Source organism: Perissodus microlepis, chromosome 22 (genome assembly GCF_051167445.1).
Source record: "Perissodus microlepis isolate ML-2025 ecotype Zambia chromosome 22, ASM5116744v1, whole genome shotgun sequence".
NCBI lineage: Eukaryota > Metazoa > Chordata > Actinopteri > Cichliformes > Cichlidae > Perissodus > Perissodus microlepis.
The window spans coordinates 27,750,047-27,770,184 of record NC_140481.1 but is presented as its reverse complement, the minus strand read 5'-3'; the positions used below and the strand labels follow the sequence as shown (position 1 = coordinate 27,770,184).

Sequence of the window (20,138 nt, the reverse complement as noted above, 5' to 3'; positions counted from 1 at the left end):
TGAAGAAAAAGAAGGCAGACATTCAGCCAGAATGTGGATGAGACTCCTAACCATGTATGACTGACTGAGGCCATTCATATGTAGCCGTGTGTGTGTGTGTGTGTGCGTGTGTGTGCGTGCGTGCGTGCGTGCGTGCGTGTGTGTGTGTGTGTGTGTGTGTGTGTGTGTGTGTGTGTGAAGAGAGAATGTGAAACAAGGAGAAATATGTCCACCACAGTGGTTTTTCAGCAAACAACCACAGTTTGTTTTGTTTCGTTATCAGTTATCGGTTCTAGTCATATCTTTCAAACATCACTGAGTGTTCATGTGAATGCAGGGCTGTTGTGTTGTGTTGTGTTGTGTTTTCACATTTTAGGATTTTACCGCCATCCTTGAGTTCCTAGAGTTCAAAACATAAACATTTTACAGTGTGGAAAACACAAAATGCATCACAACACAACACCCAATGCATTCTCACACCAAAGTCTCAATTACTGCTGTTCTGTTGTCATTACAGATCTACACAACGTGTGCATTGATGCACTGACTGCAGCAGTAGTGGTTATTTGTCTTTTAAACACAAACAAACGAGACAGTTCGTGATCCATTTAGGTGTTTGTTTCTCTTTATTTACTTACTGATTATTTTCTATCACACTCAGATTTTAATCGCTGGTTATGGTTAGTAAACAGCTGCCATTATTCGGGAGCTATTTTTGGGTGTGGATTTTTGAATCCAGCACTTGTACTTGTGGACACAAGGATGTGCGTTCATTTTCAGGTTTAGACACCAAAAACTACTTGCTTTGCTCTGAGTTTGGGTTGACTTTTTAGAATATTATCCACTCTATTTGAATGTAGCATCAAAATGTCCTTCATAAGTCTCTGTAAGTGGAGACTTATGAAGTGTCACCAGTCTCACTTTTGCCATAGGCTGGTTCCTCACGGCTCCGACACAGAAGGACACCTGTGTTGAGACAGCACAGCTTAGACTAAACATCAGTATTTGAAGCCCTGGGAATCGCAATGAACCAGACATCGTGGTGACCTCGTGGTTTAGCATGCTCACCATGTCATCAGTGTCCCTGGTTCTCAAGACGTTGGTCTTTTCTCCCTCTCCTCACTCGCCTGTTTCTGTCACGTCTCTGCTGTATTGTATTTAATAAACAAAAAGCATTTAATAACTGAAAGTTTTCAGCGATTAGATATAATAATTGTTTTAGGTCATTTCCAAAAGTCTTGGTTCAAGAAAAGAAAATCTAATGTATTAGTTCAACAGGATAACCCTGTTCTCTCATGCTTTTGCACCTTTCAACAATCTTTCAACACCCTTCAGTGCCTGAAAGACTGGAGGCCTGCCCTCAGCTATAAGAGCAACACTTTACTGTTTGTGTCAGTGAAGAAGAAAACACTATGCTAATTGTTCTCATCTGGTGTCCCATACCACCTGATGCTCTTATAAACGCTTAAATCTTAGTTTGAAAAAGAAATCTAATGTTTTGCATTATTAAAGAAATCGTTGCTGTAAAGTTTTGCAAGCTGGGAGAAAGAAGGTGTTCAAGCCACATTCCCATTTTAGATTTTACATGCATAATAAAGGCGGACGTGGCATGAATCACTGCAACACTTGCAGTGTGTTGCAGCATGATTCACCAGCAAACCCACAAAAACTATAATCTCCAAAGTGCAAAAGTTTAGTTCTTATTTTGTCGAGCTTGCAGCAGCATTTTATATGTTTTTTACATCCACCGCGTTGGCTGTTTTTAAACTCAGGCCGGCGTTGTTTTCCACCTGCCTCTGTCTTGTCTCTTAGCAGCATCTGTGTTAAGAAGCTTTCAGAAAGGTGTCGGGCTGTTCTGTATAATCAACATAGCAATCAGCGCCACTCTCCCCGACACACACACATGGAGCGCACTGAGGCTAGCTGGCGTCAGGCCAGAGCATCAATAAAGCTAGTGTGAGTTTGAGAGCCATTTAAGGACCATTTCGCCCCAGACCTACAATCCTCCATACTGCTCACTACAGCACCTTGGTGACCATCAGGCTGACCCTGTGGAAGAAGAGATAGGAGAGAGAAGTGGAGAGGGGAGAGTGGGAATGAATAGGCAGAGGCAGGACTGAAGAGAGGGGCAAATTGTGATGGAGAAATTGTGAATGAAAGTGGGAGTGAAAGAAGAGAGGCTGCAAAATTGCTGAGAGAGGGAATTAGGAAATAATGGAGGGAGAGTTAAGGAAAGTGATGGTGAGGGAGACTGAGAGACAAAGAGCAGCTCGGGTTTTAACCAATATAATAAAAAATAAATAAAAAATGCTCACGAAATATTTTACACCTGGCTATAGTGTTAGATCAGCTTCTCAAACTTTTTGAGGATTCCTAATGCTTCTTCAACAAAGCTGCCTCTGTATAAATCACTTTAAGTAATTATATGTGACAGCAAAGTGTTTCACAATAAAGCCAAAAAGCGCATAAAAATTGGAAGTCCTGCTCAGTGAGAGAACATTTCAAAAGCAAAAAGGAAAGAAAGAAACAAGGGGTGAAGAGTGAAAACATCCTAAAACTTTTAAAACTAATAACATTAGACAATCATTTCACTAGTTTCTGCTGATCCAAAGATAACTTGCAATTCTTGTGTTGTTTGATGTAAATTTCCCCCTGATAGAGTTATTACATCTCAGTATTACAGTGCAGTTTTATAATGTATAGCAAAGTTTGTTTTGAGGACTATAGATCGTTAAATCCCGGGGCTTTGCAGGCTGTACTTTGACAAGTACTATATTAGGACATTTTTCATTTTGCTAACCTTTTTGGATGCGAGTTGATTGCAGTTGTTTAGAGAGTGTTGGAAAAATACAGAAGTCAGGTCATCTTCAGTCATTTTCTTTTATCTGTTCTTAGTCCTTTCTTTGTTGTCTAAGTGAGACAGGTGTTTTAGGTGTCTTTGATCCACACACACACACACACACACACACACACACACACACACACACACACACACACACACACACACACACACACACACACACACACACACACAGGGCTCTGAGGATCTTTGGTTTCACTGCTTTTGTTCCATCGTTTTCCTTCATCCTGGACGCTCACCTTCATCGGCATTCCTCCATCACAAGCCCTTCCCGCTCCTCCGGTTTTGCTGCCATCTTAAATCCGACCATCACAAGTACACTTGTACTTATTGATCTCCTTACGCTCACTTCCTCAAATAGATTACATGCCAAGTCATCAAATGCCCACCCGTCATTTTCATTAACACTTTTACTATCTCTCTGTTAGATCCATCGACCTCATCCCTCACCGTGAGATTTCTTGCCAGTCATCTGCTCTCTGCCACCTCTCCCTCTCACTCCTCCCTCATCTTGCTTTAATTCATTTTCTCTTTTTATCTCCTCGTAATACTAATTTTTTCATCTGTCGCGTCTCTCCTGAATCCCTCACCGGTTCGACTGTCTCCAGCTATCCCTCTTTCCTTTGCCCTACATCCCTCTCTCCCTCCCTCCTTTCCTCCCTCACTATTGATCCAGCCATAGTTTTCTGTCTTCTCTGAGCTGGCTGGCTGGCTTTAATCAATATAGATAATTGTCTGCTTTCTCTTCATGCCAAACACGCTGTGTTTTTTTCTCAATGAATCCAGGTCTTTCCCCTGCGCTACCCGCCTGCCCCTCCTTCCTTTCCTCCGCGCGGGAATCCCTCCGTTAATGACAGGAGATAACCTGCTTTCCTTACCGATTTTCTTTTTACCTCCCCCCTTCTATCCCTCTCCCCCCCCCTCTCATTGCCTTGTTCATTGATTACCGTGAGATATCACCCCGTGTGCCCCGTCAACAGATGTAAACACACCGGGCCACGTGGCTCGCCTCTGTGTACAAACGCACGCTGCTGTGCAAATATTCAGATTTACAAATGCGCTCCAACTTAGACCAACACACGGCCACCGACGGCAGGTGGGGAGCAACCAGAGACATCCTGAAATTATGCAGCCACAGCAGCCACAAGTGACCAATAATGTGCTTCTGAACCAATGAAGTGGCATTATTCCATTTACAAGTCATTAAGAAGATTAAAAAAAGATTTTTCCACAGCTCTTTGTCTGATATAAATTAGTGCTCATAACAGTTTCATTACAATAATATTGGAAATATACTTTTGAAGCATCAGAAGGATTAATTCCAGTCCAGCCAGCACTGTCAAAACCACATAAACATTAGGTGGTTTTTATAGATTATAGATCATAATTCCTCAAGCAACCAAGATAACGATGCAGTGGAGACGTTATCTTTTTTTAAGGGATATTTGTGTTAAGCATAATATACTTTTTTCTTCATTTATGACAGATAATCTAAAATATTCTAATATATGCGTTTGTTTTTTAAATAATTTTTAAGCTAAAAGAAGTTGAGCCATTTTTATCGTCACTTTGGTCAATGATGTATCTGCAGCCGTGAATCTTTCTACTCTGAGTCTGTTGTTAGCCTTGGATCACTGCAACACAGACAACAACATACGACTTTCCATCATCATTCCCAGAATAATGGGCAACTTTCTGTAAAGAACTGTGAAAATTTATATGACAGCTAGATTGACAAGTTCAAACTAGGATGCATGTTTTTAATTAAAACTATCACAGCGGTGTGTGTAAATATATATATGACATATATATGACACCGCTTGGTCATTTGAAGGTGAAGTGAGCAGCTCTCATTTCAGGCGATCAGTCGGTTCGTGCAGATGTGTCAGCTCCAACTTCCTGTTTTTCTTCTCACACGTCTCTGCTCTGATATGTGAATCTATTTATATCTAACTCAGGATTCACAAAAATATGTCCAATTATTGCACCAAAAAATGTGTTGATAATTAATGTGTTACAGTCATCAAGACTATTAAACTCAGAAATAAAATTACTCTTTAATATAACTTTAATAATGAAATAATTTCTAAGGTTCGTTTGTAGGATGTTTTAATTATGTAGTTGTAAAACAGCTGGTGCAAACATGCATTAAATATTCTTGTACACCACTGAGGTGTCATGCATGCCAGAACTGTCCCCACCAAAGGGTCCAATTCAGCCCAGTTTCTGCTCCATAAAGTGGTAAAACTACAAAACTAGTTGCTTACTGATTTTTGTTCCTGGTGTGAGATGGACTGTCAGTGTGCTACAAAAGAAACAGTTTGAATTCTAAAACTTCTTGTTTACCTACACGTCTCTGCATGTAACGGCTGTTCTTACAGATCCACTGTGACGTGGAAACGGCATGCTCACTGAATGTGGAAAAACTTGACATTGCTGAAATTCATGAATTTTCTGCTTATTTTTCCGAACCCGTCTGAGACCGTTAAGCATCCTTAAATGTGAGAATGTGACCGTTTTCAACAAGAACTTCTTTAAGCTTATCAGAGAAGTGAAACCTTTAGAAGATGCGTTTTATTTGTTTTTCCTCCAAACTGGACACAGTAACTAAAACTAGTTATTTTGACTATGTTGACATTGTTTTATGTCTGTAAGTATCTGCAGTTTGTTAAGTTAAACTGCTTGAATGGTTTGATTTTCATTAGGTAGTCTGATTACATTTTCCTAGGATCTTTTTTTAGTTGATTTGTGCAGATAAACTAATTTAATATGCAGTACAAATCAAAAACACAAATAAGGATAAGACTTCGGTATTTTATGCCATCCTACTCTGAACAAATTGTGGAAAAATTAAAAGTATAAGAGCTCAAACAAGGGTTCATATGATCATTCTTTAGTGATTACATCTCTCTGTGTAGAAAGATTAACCTATAAAACCTGGAAAACACATCAGTCCTTTTTTTCCACTCAGCTGTTTGTGGTGAAACCAGACCTGTGCAAAAAAATGAAAAAAAGCAACCATCAGAAACGTACACAATACAGCCGCTCCCTAACAGCATGGAGTCCTGGCATCCACACAATTAGACACTATAGGGGGGTATGGCAAGGCCAAGCTATAATTACATAGCACTATGAAGCCGATGGTTGTGAGGGGACGGTGGAAGCAAAGGGTAGCGTGTTCTCTGTACTACACTGCATTGTGACATGAGCTGCCGCATTGAAAGCAGGCCTTGCAATAGTGTTTCATTAGTATGAATAGAGAGGTGAGAACTTTGAGCATGTGAATATAAATACTGTTGATACGTGTGGCGGGAGGGGTGCTATGCAAGGTCACATGGTTAATAAAGCAAACAAACATGTTTAAACACACACAGAGGTGCTTTAACAAAGAGGAAAAGTAGGACTGGATGCAAAAAGGAAATCTGCATCGTATGTTTAAGCCTCTAAAAAACAAAAGATGAAGGCCGAGGAACGAAAAGCAGAAAGGAAAACTATTACACAGAACACAAACAAGGCTGTGACCCGTAACGAGGTTCATTCAATAACATAAACACGGATGATCGTCGGCATTAAGACGGGAAAATAAAAGAAATCGTCGAGCGCAGAGGAGAAGAGGAAGCGGCGTGCACTTTTCCTTATCTCGCGCTCACTCGCTGCCTGCTCTGTAACTTTGCTCACCACTGAGAGACCGACTCCAACCGCAGCTTTTTCGGCCATTTTGAGCTTGATGTGTACAGCACGTTTGTGCACGTGCGCGCCTGTGTGTGTGTGCGAGCGTGTGTGTGTTTGTCTATACGTGTACATGTGCGCTTTGTGTCTGTGTGTGGAAGTGTGCTGGTGCAGAGAGAATGGACCCTTATCCAATTTGTACTGGTCAGTAGTGTGAAATGGTGGTAGGTCAGTCAGCCAGGCAGCGTGTGTGTGTTTGTTTGTTTGTTTGTGTGTGTATATTTAGGAAAGAATGGTCTGAATTGCAAAAAACACTGGTGGAGGTCCAGCATGTGCCGGCGAGCTTTCATCTCTGAAACCAGGGTGCGCACACACACACACACACACACACACACACACACACACACACACACACACACACACACACACACACACACACACACACACATACAAATAAAGGAGATGATTATAGCACACATAATGAGAAAATATGTATTGTAAGGCATGTTGTTGTAGTGAAAAGTAAATGGCATCATGCTGGCATCCCTTTTGTGTGGTACAATCTCAGTGACACACACACACACACACACACACACACACACACACACACACACACACACACACACACACACACACACACACACATTCCACCCACGGCACAAAAAAATAAAAAGACTTTTCCATTAAATTGGTCGTTATTGTATAGTCAACCCCCTATGGATCAGATCCATATGACGACACAGACACACACGCATGCACCTATCCTCTCTATGGTTGTTTCAATTATCTCTGCTCTGGAAGCCTGTAATCGCGCGCGTGTCAGTGCGTGTGCGCGGGTTTTCTGCCTCGCTGATGTGATTATTTTCGGCATTTTTAAAAAAAATTCCGTCTCTATTTTCAGGCGTTGCAGCAATTATCAAAGCTGATTTAAGGAATTTTAATTTGAAATAATTCCCTTTTTCGCTTTAATAAAATATTTTTGCCTTTAAAATAGTGAAACTAATGTGTTAGGCAGGAAAATAAAAGTTTTTCACCTGAAAGAAGCAACCTTGGTATACGGTGAGCTGTTATTGTCTTTTTGTTGTCGCCGTTGCTGTTTTCTAAAGAGTTAATTAAAGTCTGAATGAAATGTAAAAAGAAAAAGAAATCACCTCATTTATGACATATCCTCAGAAAAATAAAACAAAGTGAAGAAGAGCGTTTCCTGCGTTAACGCCAAAGAAGATCCCTCGTGATCTGGTCAAACAGCAGGGCAGCAGGTGATTTGCGGTACCTGAAAAAGGTTACAGAGTGCACATACAAACTCATATAGCGCGCATAAAGCATACACTCACGCACACTTGATGACTCACAGTGGCTTAGCAGGACTGCGGTCATTGTCTACATCTGTAATTGTGTGTGTTTTTGTACATATATATGTGTGTGTGTGTGTGTGTGTGTGTGTGTGTGTGTGTGTGTGTGTGTGTGTGTGTGTGTGTGTGTGTGTGTGTCATTTGGCGAGTGAACATAAGTGGGTCTGGGGCGGTCTGTTGATGGAAGGAGTGTAAAAATAGAGAGATAACAGCCACTCTGCAGAGAAAGAGTTGAAGGAGGAGGGGGGGTCAGAACACTGTGGCCTTGAGCACCCATTTTTTCCCTCCAGCCGTCCATCCGACCACCTCTCTCTCTTCCTCTCTCTCTCCATGGCTGGCACGCCGATTCGTTCAGCCCACCTCAACAAAATGGAATTTGTTAAGTGGAAGGAGGCGACGGTGGCCAGGAGGTTACAGATCTGGGCGATTGACCATCCCCAATCCCAAACCCCAAATCTGTGGAAAAGCCTCGAAGGAAAACATTTGATTTGTTGATCATTGATCTCTCTCTTTTTTTTTTTTTTTTTTATCGCTGCTGCTGCTGATGATGATGTTTTTACACTGTCACTACAGATCTTCATCCTTTCTTCATTATAAACTATAAAAACAACATCTGCTGGACAAGATTTTAAAAAAATCCTAATACTTTAAAAAGAAGTTAGTTTTTGTACACTTGTGTTAACTAATCTTGTGGTTTTTATCCTCTTCCTTGACCTGCTGTTGATTAAATTCCACTTCATGCTTTCTGGACAAAAGTCGGCGCCAAATTTTTTTGTTAAAGTAAATTATTCATGACAGATAACAATTTTTGCATATAGAAAACTTTCATTGTGTTGTGCCAAAGTTGAGAATTCTCTGTTGTACTTTCTGCTCATCACTTACAGAAAAAAGATGAAAGTCTGGATTAAAAAAATTCATCATTTTTCAGGCCGATCTATCGGTTTTTGTGTCCCTTGATGTTTAAGGTGTTGACGTTGACCGTGAACTGCAGCATTTCTGGTGTGAGTCAGGTCGGTGACCTTTGTTTCCTGTTTTCCTCACTGATTTCCTGTCATCTCTCTTTAATTTCATGATCCATTAAAGCCTTAAAATATCCGGAAAAATAATCACGCTGCGATCGCTCTGTTTCTGTTTGGGATTATATTTCATTTAATGCTTAAATGATTTTAAAAAAGGAAAGTAAACTAGATATTTTCAGTATTTTAGGAGCTGTAACTCTGTGTAGGCTCCTTTCGATTTAACGCCCAGCTGCTCCAGCATCCAAATGTAAACTACGGCTGCAGCTGCTTGTGATGAATCTGTATAACTGTGACTAAAAAAGGGAGTCATCTGCCCCCTTGTCTGTCCAACAGCCCTGTGCCCCTGGAAACACTGGGAAGGTGGGCGCACAGTAAGAGGGCACGGGGGGCAAATCATACCACTCGACTTACCCTCCTCCTTTCCCCCCTTCCATCCCGTACCTCCATCCCCAGGGGTGATTTCAGAACCTGCATCCCCATCCCATCTTATCCTTAAATTCGGAATCTGCCCGGAGCATCCTGATCCCTGCCTGCTGGAACTGAGGATGGTCACGCTCCCAGATTAGGGATTTCTGATGCAACTCCGGTCAGGACAGCAGCTCAGCCCTGCAGCTTGGGATTGTGTTTGGGCAAAGTGTGTCTGTGTTTGTGTGTGTGTGCCTCTTCATGTGAGGTGCTGCTACATGTGAGCATATTCGTGTGAGTGTTGCTGCTCCAGGCGAATGCGTTTCACCTCTGCTTGTGGAAAGTCTTCGTGTTTTCATTCACTCTCATTTACACTCCGTTCTCGGCGCGAGGCTTTCCGTGTTGTTTGGGTGCGTTGATGTTGCATGCAAGTAAATAAAAGCCACCGCGCTTCGTCTCTTGACCTCTCAAAACAAGAAAAGGCGAATGCATTTTTAAAAGTGAAGGGGTGGGGGGGGGGGGAGAAAGAAGAGGGAAGGGTGTGTTTGGCTGGTGTGAGGTGAGGAGGGGGGCTGAAGGCAGGAATCGGCGGCCTCTGCGAAGGGGCCTCCAGCGTGCGCGGGTCTGGCTACCCCCTCTGCGGGGCCCCGATCGATACAAACTCAGAGCAATAAAGCTTTCCCCCTGTCATCTCCACAGAATACAAAGCAGAGCGGGGAAGGGAAGGGTGGGGAGCAAGGGATGGGGTGCTGGGGAGGGAGAGGAGCTGTTCCGCTAGCCACACCAATTTCCTAACCCCCCTTTTCACCTCTTTCTTCTTCTTTTCTCTCCCCAATTTTCAACCCTAACCATAAACCACCTCACCCTCCACCTTCCCATACCTTCTTCTCCTTCTTCTCCTGCCACTTCTTCTTCTTCTTCTTCTTCTCCCTCTCCGTCCACAGCCGATTCGACTGACGCACTGCCTGTATTTTATAATTAATGCTGTTTGAATAAATACGCTTAATAATTCATCGTTGTTATTTAAGGAGCGATTGATGGATTGACTGAGAGAAAGTGTAAGAGAGAAACAGAGCAAAGATCATATCTGGGGAAAAGGACAGAGAGGAAACGACTGCAGCACCGTGCGATGAGCGAGAGAGAGAGAGGGGTTTAAATAGAGGGGGGAAGGTGCTGTTAACTGAGAATGGGGATGGGGTGATGGTCATAGACGAAGGGGGAAGGGAGTAGAGGTATTACACTGAGCGAGAGATGGATGTGTCGATGGAGAGAAGCTCAGTGGCGAGGAAGGTGGGGGGGAAATAAGGAGAAGATGGAGGTAGGGGGGATATTTAACAGGACAGGAAAGGAGAGGACAGGAAGGGGTAAAGAGGTCAAATAAGCGCTCTGTTTAATTGGGAGCCAATTTAAGTCGGGTCCAATCGATAAACCTGTAAACCTTGCCGTCTATCGGCTCGCGGCGCGCACTATAGATCACCGGGCATGCACGGCTGGAGGAGAGGATGGCGGCCTTGTTTCGGCGCACCTCGTTCAGTCACTCCTTCATCTGTTTGCACTTGTAGAGCCAGCAGACCTTTCCCTGTTTGTAAAGAAAGCAATAAGATGAGAGGTGGAATCACAATTAAAGGTGCGCGCAGTTCATCACAGTGACAAAAACAAAACGAGGGTTTTAGTGGATTTACAGGCTTTTTTTTCTGCACTGGGATTTTCACCCCGAATCCAAATACTCCGAACATAAATATCCCCACGGTCACATGACAACCTCATAACTCCAAATTGAAGGATAATATGATCTTCTATGGGTGGAGAAAATTCTGCCATCCTTGGACTTATGAGCTCCTTTCAGCCCCCATCAGATAAATGTGGTGGTCAAGCCGAAAACGAGACAGCAGGATTTTGGCTCTGATTCAGTGCTGAAATAGCTGTAGCACAAATAAGAATGAAAACCAGTTGATCCCAAGTCTTTGTGTCTGTATTTTAGACATATATCTGCTCCTGTTGCAGTATATTTGTTTTCTTGTAGCAGAGCTAAATTTCTAAGCATTTTAATCAACATCAAATCCAACGAATTTTGCGGGGAAGCAAAAATACATTCTCTGCATTTTAAGGAGGAATAAATACGAGTATGATTTTAAACCTGACTCTTTTCTTGTGACAAGTTTATATACAAAGATGGAGACGATGCGGTCCAGGTCAGTTCGGACGTGAAACCTGCACATTTCGCCTCCACGGCCTTTATTCGTCCTTTTTTTTTTCTTTCTTGCGCCGTCTCATTTTTTGGTCATCTTTCTGTCCACTATGTCGGTTCATTTTGTCATCGACTGTGTTGCACACAATCTGCCCCCTCCCTCCTCATCCAATCACTCTCACACGCGTGCACACACACACACACACACACACACACACACACACACACACACCATCAAGGCAAGGCTGTGTATCTTTGTTAGCCCAATTGTCACTATCTTTTCCCTCCTGCTATTTCCTGTGAAGATGCTCTGTCACACTGCAGCTCACTCTGTTCCACACATCTGTTTTATTAATTTTTTTTCTGTATTTGTGCCGCATTCGCCTGTAATTTCTTTCTCTTTCATTGCCATTATCGCCCATGTTTGAATTTTTTTGTGTTGCTTCTTCCTCCGTTGTTGTTTCCCTTTTAATATCTACACTTAGTTATTTCTTAGCATCTCTGTCCCAGCATCCCTTCACTCACCCATTCACATGCGCCTGCTCTTTCTAGCCACAATTCCCTCATTTTCTCTAAATTTCTCTTCAGCAGACCTCATTATTTTTTCCACTTTCAGCCATTATACCCACATCCCTACATTTTTGCTACCTGTTCATCGTGGATTTTTTTTTCATTCATTTGTTTTTACTCTCGCTTCTCGCGCGTCTTCCCTTCTGTCCCATCGCCATCGCCATCTCTCTGTTCTCACCATCACCACCCTGCAATTTTTTGTCCCTTTACTCCCGTTGTTTTCTCGCTTTGAAACCATCTCTGTCATGTCTCTCAGCCTCCCCTATTATCCACCAAAATTCCCCAAAATGTTCACCCTCTGCTTGTTGTCTTCATCCTTCTAGCTCATTTGTTTCCACCCCCCTCCAACATCCCCCTGTTCCTCCCTCATCCTCTCACCTCCATCTTTTACCCCAATGCAGGGATTCTGGAAAAGGAAGTAACACCCAGTGGCCATTTCCTCTATCACCTTGTCCTCCCTCCCTTTATTTCTCTGTTTCCATCCCTGCGTTGTGCTCCTTGGGGAGGGCAGTAATAATGGTGGAGAGAAGGAGAGAGGGAGGGCGGTGCGATTATTGTCTTGTCGGGAGTCAGAGGAATCGATCGGCACAGAAATATGTGGTGCGAGAAAGAGGTACTGTATCGGATATAATAAACACTCTGGAGACATATTCGGAAAGCGCTCGGCCTCGTGCTCGCGCTCACATACATGCATACAGCTGCACACACACCCGTGTAATCGCTCTGACTCGTGCACGCACACATGCAAGGTGCATAGAACATCATACGAATGCAGTACTTTCCAGTTGTGCGTAAACTCAAACATGAATCACTAACAAACCTTTGTCTACACAAAACATTACTCGTTTATTCTCAGGGAGCACTGAGAAAGCAGCTTCGTCACTAAATATATTAAGGATGAATATTATCTTACAGATGAGCTTCACTAAACCCTGAAAGGGACTGTTGAGTTGAGATGAAATTATTTTTTTTAAGAGAAGTCGTTGATATCACTAAAAAAATACTCAAAGTAGCTCATCTTTTGTGTTTAAATGAAATTGGAACAATAAAACGTGTTTTTAAAGCCCCCAAAAAGCAAAAAATATCCTGATTTATCTTAATCTGTTAGGATTTCCAACCAAAAACTTCAGTGATTACACAGTCTTTGCACATTAGTTGTTTGGTTCTGGTTTAACCCTCTTCTTGCCTGACTGTGATAAAATGTGAACCTCACCTGGAATAAAAAAAAAAGCACGAATAATCCTTTATTACGTACTGTTAAAGAGTAAACAGCAGTGGAGACATTAGCATGCACCACTTTGTTTGCCTTACACAAAGTCTCAGCTACAGGCAGGGAAACATGTTTATTCTTAATGATTAACACTCTCACAGGTACACACAAAACATGTGAGCTATGCACACACACGCTGCACACACATACACACATGCACGCACTGTGATCTTTCATTGCTGTTGCCTGGCAACGGGTCTATGTGTCCTGTGCTAGCAGAGCGCTGTCCAGTGGTGCCATGACCGCTGCAGCTGACCACTACTGAAGGAGAAGGGGAGGCAGGGAGGGCGGGTTACAGAGATCACGCAACAACAACAAAAAAAAGTGAGGCCGAGAATACAACACTGGGGCAAATAAGAGTTTTAATGATGCTAACATTACACCGAGACAGAAATAATCTGTGTTTGCTGGACAGTGTTAATGTGAAAACCACTAATAATTTGTCAAAGTAGCACCTCACTGGGAAGGTAAAAAAGGAGAAGAGGCTAATACTAGGAAGCTAAGACTTTTAGCAGTATCATCCTGAAAACTAAATAAGACCTAAAATACTGAGAGATGTGCAGAAGTAGTGAAATAACAGAGAAATGTGAAGATTTTCAGTTTAATTCACTCTTCAGGTTTAGTATAAAATAGCCCAGATACTCATCAGTACTTGTAGCGGTGTAGAATCAAGTTTTAACAATTTTTGGGGGCGTGTGTGAAAATTTGATAGAGGCTTTTTATAAAATAAGATTAATCTGTAATTTTTAAAAATTCGTGAAATAACTTAAATTGTGTTTTTGCGCTATTTCTCTAATCGTGAATGAGGTCAGAGTGAAAATGCTTAAAACTTTTTAATTCAGACAGATGCATATAGAAGTCTGTGAGATAATAACTCCACGACCTCACTTGATTTTTTTTGTCTTTTTGTGGCCTCAGTCTCTAGTTTCAAGTTGAGGCTACAAAACAGGACTGATGTCATGGTGGCTCCTTCCATCTTTATATATATATGTAGTCTACGGGGTGAAGGAGGGGGTCTGGTCTGGGTGAGTGGGCTTTTGCAAACAAGATTTCCAGGATCTAACTCACCTTCAACCACAAAAATAGCTTTCACATAATCCACCAGCACGTTGAATTGTTTTGAGGAAGCTCAATAAATATTAGAGACTTTAAAGGACAGCATAGGATTGAAGGTGGCGTAAGTGGGGGGGTTATATTCTTAGGGAGAGGTGGGGAATGTGAGGGCAGAGACGGGATGTTAGAGATTAAATTTGACAGAGAGAGGCAGGAGGGAATGAAGGAATTAGGGTAAGGAAAACGAGTCGAAGGGTTCGGACGGAGGGGGGAAGGTTAGACGAGGAAGTTCAAGTGAGATGTTGCAGCTGAGGGAGTAAAGGAAGAGGGGAAATGAAAAGAGATCAGAATAAATCAAGGATGGACTCATTGGAGGACAAAGTAAGGTGAGAGACAAAGTGCAGGAGCAGGGATGCAAATAGGAGGCTGGAACACAGTTTGTGTTTGAGTGTCGGGGTAGCAGTAAAAGCAGCAGGCATGCTGCAAGTAGGTTGGTGGCTAAATTTCAGTGTCTTTGCACTCAAATATGATCACCGGTTATCTAAAAACAAGCATTTTCTAGTGAAATGTGAGTGAGAAATCACTGTAGAGCAGCATAATGTGTTTGTTTGCTGTAGGACTGGCTGAAAAATGCCCTTATTAATATTTTGAGAGTAAGTATGTTGTGAATTTAGTTTTATTTTAGCACATTAAACCTGAATTATTGTGTTTTATTCTCAGAAGAACTTGAAGAGTGTGAATCAATTATTCCAAGTTAAAACTAATCAGAAATTTGGATTTTTGTGATATTTTCCTGACTGGAAAACATATCTGGGGCCTGATCAACCACCGTCTCATTTCTCTGCTTCAGTATTCAGTTCCCTAACTTTGCTGTTACAGTCCACCGCACCATGCTGCAGCAGCTTCACAGCTAATATAAAGCAAAATGCATTCTCATAAAATGCAAACATCTGTGTGCTCATCCTCTGAGCTCAATTCTTTGGGTTGTGTTTGTCTTCAGCTGCGTGATAGTCATTAAAATGAGACATAAAGCTGTGTGTTTGCGAGAAATGTAGTCATGTATAGGCAGCACAGTAGACCGTGCTGTGATGGCAGATGTTCCTACTTTGAGTTAAAGACAGTGTATTTTTAAGAAGGAGCAAAAGAAAAGAAGTAAAACTTTTAAAGGAGACCTGAATTTGTACTTTTATGGTTTTGACAACAAACATGACCATTATTATGAAAGGCGGATGAACAAAAGCAGAAGAGTGGAAGCTAATCAGTGTAATCAAGAAATATATGTTAGTTACTCCTCTAGACTTGCCATCTACAACCATTTGTTTCTCTTGAATGTGTCAGATATACTTTATTTTGACTTATGGCAATGCCAAGAAACCTTTCAGTTTAAGAAACAAATTTTTTATTTTTCTTGTTATTTTAAACAACTTTTTTTTAAAGAGCTCCTGCGTCTTTATAATTTAAAAGTTGCTCGTACACGCTACGTGTGTTAAGGTTTTGTTGCAGAAAATAGAAAAGTAAAGTTTAAAGAGAAAAACTTAAAGCGTGTGCGCGTGTTTGGCTGCGTGCTGCGTTCATGCTTCTGCCTCACTGGCTTCATTTGTCACGATGTAGCTGACATTACATTTTTCATCATTACAGCAGTTGCAGATTTGCTCGTTGGTGCTGCGGGTGTGTTTGTTTGGCGCTGAATGTGACGGGGGACAGGTGGAAAAGGCAGGCGCCAGGCAGCTTGTTTGTGTTTGACTGCGAGGCGGGAGGTGGCCGAGACCATGTGCCTGACCTTTGACATCCACACGCCAAACGGCAGCGGCATATACATACACACACACAAACCCACGCGCCGTCTGTCACAGGCCCCTGACAGGCGTGACCGAGGCGGGGTGGGTGGGCAAAAAGAAGGTGGGAGGCAGAGGGAGGGGAGGCTGAGTGTAGGACCCCTCCAGCCATCCTGCACCCTCTCTTCCCCTCTCTCTCTCTCGGTCCTTCTTTTCTAATTCCCTGACAGTGACCCTGTGCCCCCCCTCCTTTCCCGCTCACACACACACACACACACATGGGCAGGCTGTCCATGTCAGCCCCACAAGACAGATACATCATCTGCCCAGTGGCCCCTCTTCCTCCCCCCTTCTGTTATTAGCACTGATAGGATGAGTAAGGAGGGATTGGGATGGGAGGGGGTCTACCTTACATCCCTGCAACTGCTGTTAAACTGCCTCAGGGTGGAGGAGTGTGCTGGGGTGGTGGTCACTATAACTTGGAATGAAATTTTATTCCTAAATCTGCTAATATTGCCATTGTTAAAGGAAAAGCACTCAAAACCAGAGCTGGGTGAGGGGTGGGGTAGGGTGGGGTATACATGTGCAGATTGCAGATGTAGAGACGTGTTCGTTTGTATAATGCAGTTTGGTTTAAAACATGCTCTCTGATGTGCACTGGACATCTGTGACATTTGGGTTCAGGCTGTTTGATTTGTTGGCATACATGAGGACGAATAAGGATGGATGGATGGTTGGTTGGTTGGTTGGGGGATGGGGGGGTTAAAAGTCTCCATGACCAAAGGGGTTAGGGCCAGTTGAGGCGTTATGAGGAGGGGGCTGATAAAATGATTTTATGGGATCCCTTTCTTCATATCCTGAGAGGATGAAGGAGCCCGGAGTGGTAACGTGCGTGTTTGAAGTGGAGTGTATTAATTTAACTCCGTGTTTGAATTAAATGGGGGCGGCGTTTTAGTGAATTGTATTTTGACACAGAGCTTTTCTGAAGGTTCGGCTGTCTTTGTCGTCGTGGTGATAGTAATAACATTACATATGGGTGTGATTAGAGAAAGCGGTGGTATTAGTAACATTACACTTTTTAAACTGTCCAAGGTTAAATGTTAAAAATAATTTCTCAGATATGAAATATATGAAAACAGTAAGTTTGATTAACAGTGTTGAGCTGAGCTTATTTAATCAAACGGATAAATTAAAAGGATTTTTTTAACACCATTTTTAAAGTGCCAACCTTACAAAGAAGACATTTTTCTGAATTTGTTACTGGAGGTGACATTTCTAACTAAAAACCATCTGATTCAGTTAATTGAAGATGAAATATTTCTTCATGTTTGGGGATAAATAAATTCAAGTGCACTTTTAGTTTTCTGAATGGTCCGGCTGCTCACTGACAGCAGGTCTTTGCCCCTTTAAAACACGTCTTTCTACCTCTCAGTTATTATCTACAAATGAATACAAGAGTCACTTTTTATACGCCTCATTAGTGTGTGTGCTGTGCTTCGTACACTAACACACACATCTACCAGCTCCCGCAGAGGATGTGTTAGAGAGTGCTGCCCCCAACTGGGCCCTTTATGCAACTGCAGGATCTCTCCTGACTAAACACTTCCAAAGGGGTGTTTACTTGTTTTCTTAATAATGGTGGCATGTTCATAATAACATAAAAATTTTGAAGACTTGTTGTTGCATCATTTCTAAAATGTAATTTAGGCAAAAAGTGACTTTCAGGTTGAATTTGATTCTAATCTACAATTTCACAAAGATCTTAAGAAATAAATATAACCTAAGAACTGTTAAACAGATATCTGTTATTAGAGTTTTTCTTTTTCTCTTTCTCTCATCCTTATATTTAATCTTCTCTTTTTCAGCATTTTCTCAGCATAACCCCTGCTTCCCCCCTTTTTTCCCTTGCCCTCCACCATCTTTTAGCACACTTGAAATTGTTCGTGACCCTTCAGTATAATTCCCAAAAGGCCTTCCTTTGTTTTTTAAAGTGTTCAATCATGTCCTCGCCCACACTCTCAGAGAATAATGTGGACCTTTAGGGTAAAAAGTGCTTGTCACTGGGCCGATACCCTCAAAGGTGCTGCTGTTGTACCCTTGACAGGGAGGCTTGCGCTGTGTTTTGTGGCTTAGGACCAGTTTACATTACTCTAATGTAATGATGCAAAAATTGACCTTTTTGAAAAAAAATAATTTTCATTCAGCCTAGATATAGTGTAAAATCTTAGATTTTGACCGTGAAATCAATATTTGGCCTTTTTTTTTTTAGCTGAACATAGATGGTCTCCTGATATTACATTTAGATATTACAACCTCATAAAGATCCACATATTTATCTGGAGCTCATGTAATTATCCCTGGGCGGAGGGAGGGGGGTTATTTCTGAAGACTGAACCTGTAGGGACAGGAGGGAAGTTGTGTATTTAGGATATGTCTATTACACAGAGGGGAAACAATATGGTTGCGGATGTCAGCTGTGTTTTTATGTGGTGTACTTTGATTATTTTCCCTGTTGTGCTTCCTGTCAGCTGCATGAACTTTGTTCTGAAGACAAAGCAGATTTAGTGCATTGATTCACTTTAACCTCAGAGTTGGAGCTCCTTCTTACTGCCATTATCAGCATGCATCCTTTCCAGTTAAACCGATGCCATAGATGAGACGGTTATTATGAAAGTCCTGAGCACAAGAGGGAATATTAATTAAAAAAGTGAAAGACAGAAGTTAAGTGCAGGGGGTGAAAGCGTGTTTTTTTTTCAAGAAGGCACCGAGTGATGCTGAGTAATGTCTGGTGCTCAGGTAAGCACTTCGGGTGGCGTTGTTCTTCCTGGACCAATTACTACTGCAGTCCCAGAAGTGGCCACAAACTGAAGGAACAGCAGAGGTAGTTAGGATGATACCTGCCATGAAACGTTGACTATTAATCCCGCTTCCACCTCCCGGGTCAATAAAGTTTACATTTAAAGAGCTAAATTAGAGCACGATATCTTCAGTTTTGCTGGTGGGGCATAAAGTTGTTTTGCTTAGCAGAGATTTTGTCTTGCCTGTGTCCTGGATACAAAACAAGATGAAATGAAAGTCTCATTATTTCTGTGATTAAACGCTTTTTTTCTTCAAACATACAACAACTTATTTTCACGCATATTTGTTGGTGCTGAGTCACCCTGGTTTGCACGCTATTCTTTCAAATTCAAAAGCTTCATGGCAGCATTTCATTTAGTTGAACTTTCACAGTTACTCTGACCTGCATAATAGCAAAAAGCACAAAAGTTCAGCCACTCCAAAACAGAGGTGGCGGCTGACCTCCTGTGCAGGAAGCACCGAGTGTTCGTATCCTTTTGCTGTAAATTGGCCAGCTGAAAGAAGACTTTTGAGATCGGGTGGACGTGTAATACAAGTTTTGTGTGCTTAAAGTTTTCATAATGTAATAAAAAACTGTAAAAGTGCAGGTTTTACTTTATTATTTCTTTTCACACTAAATATGACCAAAAGGTTGAAATTCCAGGATATAAAAATAGATGTTACAACACGTTTTAGGCTGTGAGCTGTGGGTTATTGGCCTGAACTCATGAGTTCCTTCCTTGGAAATGTGTTTCGTAATTAAATGTAATATCAAATTAATGATGCAATACAGTGCTCCACGGGTCTGACAAGAAAAGCATAGCAAGCAAGCAGTAATAATTTACGTTGTGAAAACATTAAAGAAATGCAACAAAACTAAAAAGAAGACAAAATAGTGGCATTAAAACAATTCTCATTTAAAGCAAAGCAAAAAAATTAATAAGCTAAATTAAAAAGCAGCATAAGAAAATAGAGGCAACGTCAGATGGAAACATATTAGCCAAATTCCAGTCTACATGAGCTCAGCTACATTAGAAACTTCCAGATGTGTGCATGTGTCATGTCTCCCGTTCCCCTGCATGCTGGGACCGTGTTATCCCCACATTGATCGTCAGCTGTGAAGGCAACATACCAGTTGAAGTGTTTTTCATGCACCTGTC

At 41.8% G+C, this 20,138-nt stretch overlaps 1 protein-coding gene across 1 annotated transcript in view; it reads left to right on the top strand.

The window, feature by feature from the left end:
- pou2f2a (POU class 2 homeobox 2a) overlaps nt 1-20,138 on the top strand; it is a 68,151-nt gene that overhangs the window by 32,264 nt on the left and 15,749 nt on the right. The window lies entirely within an intron of this gene.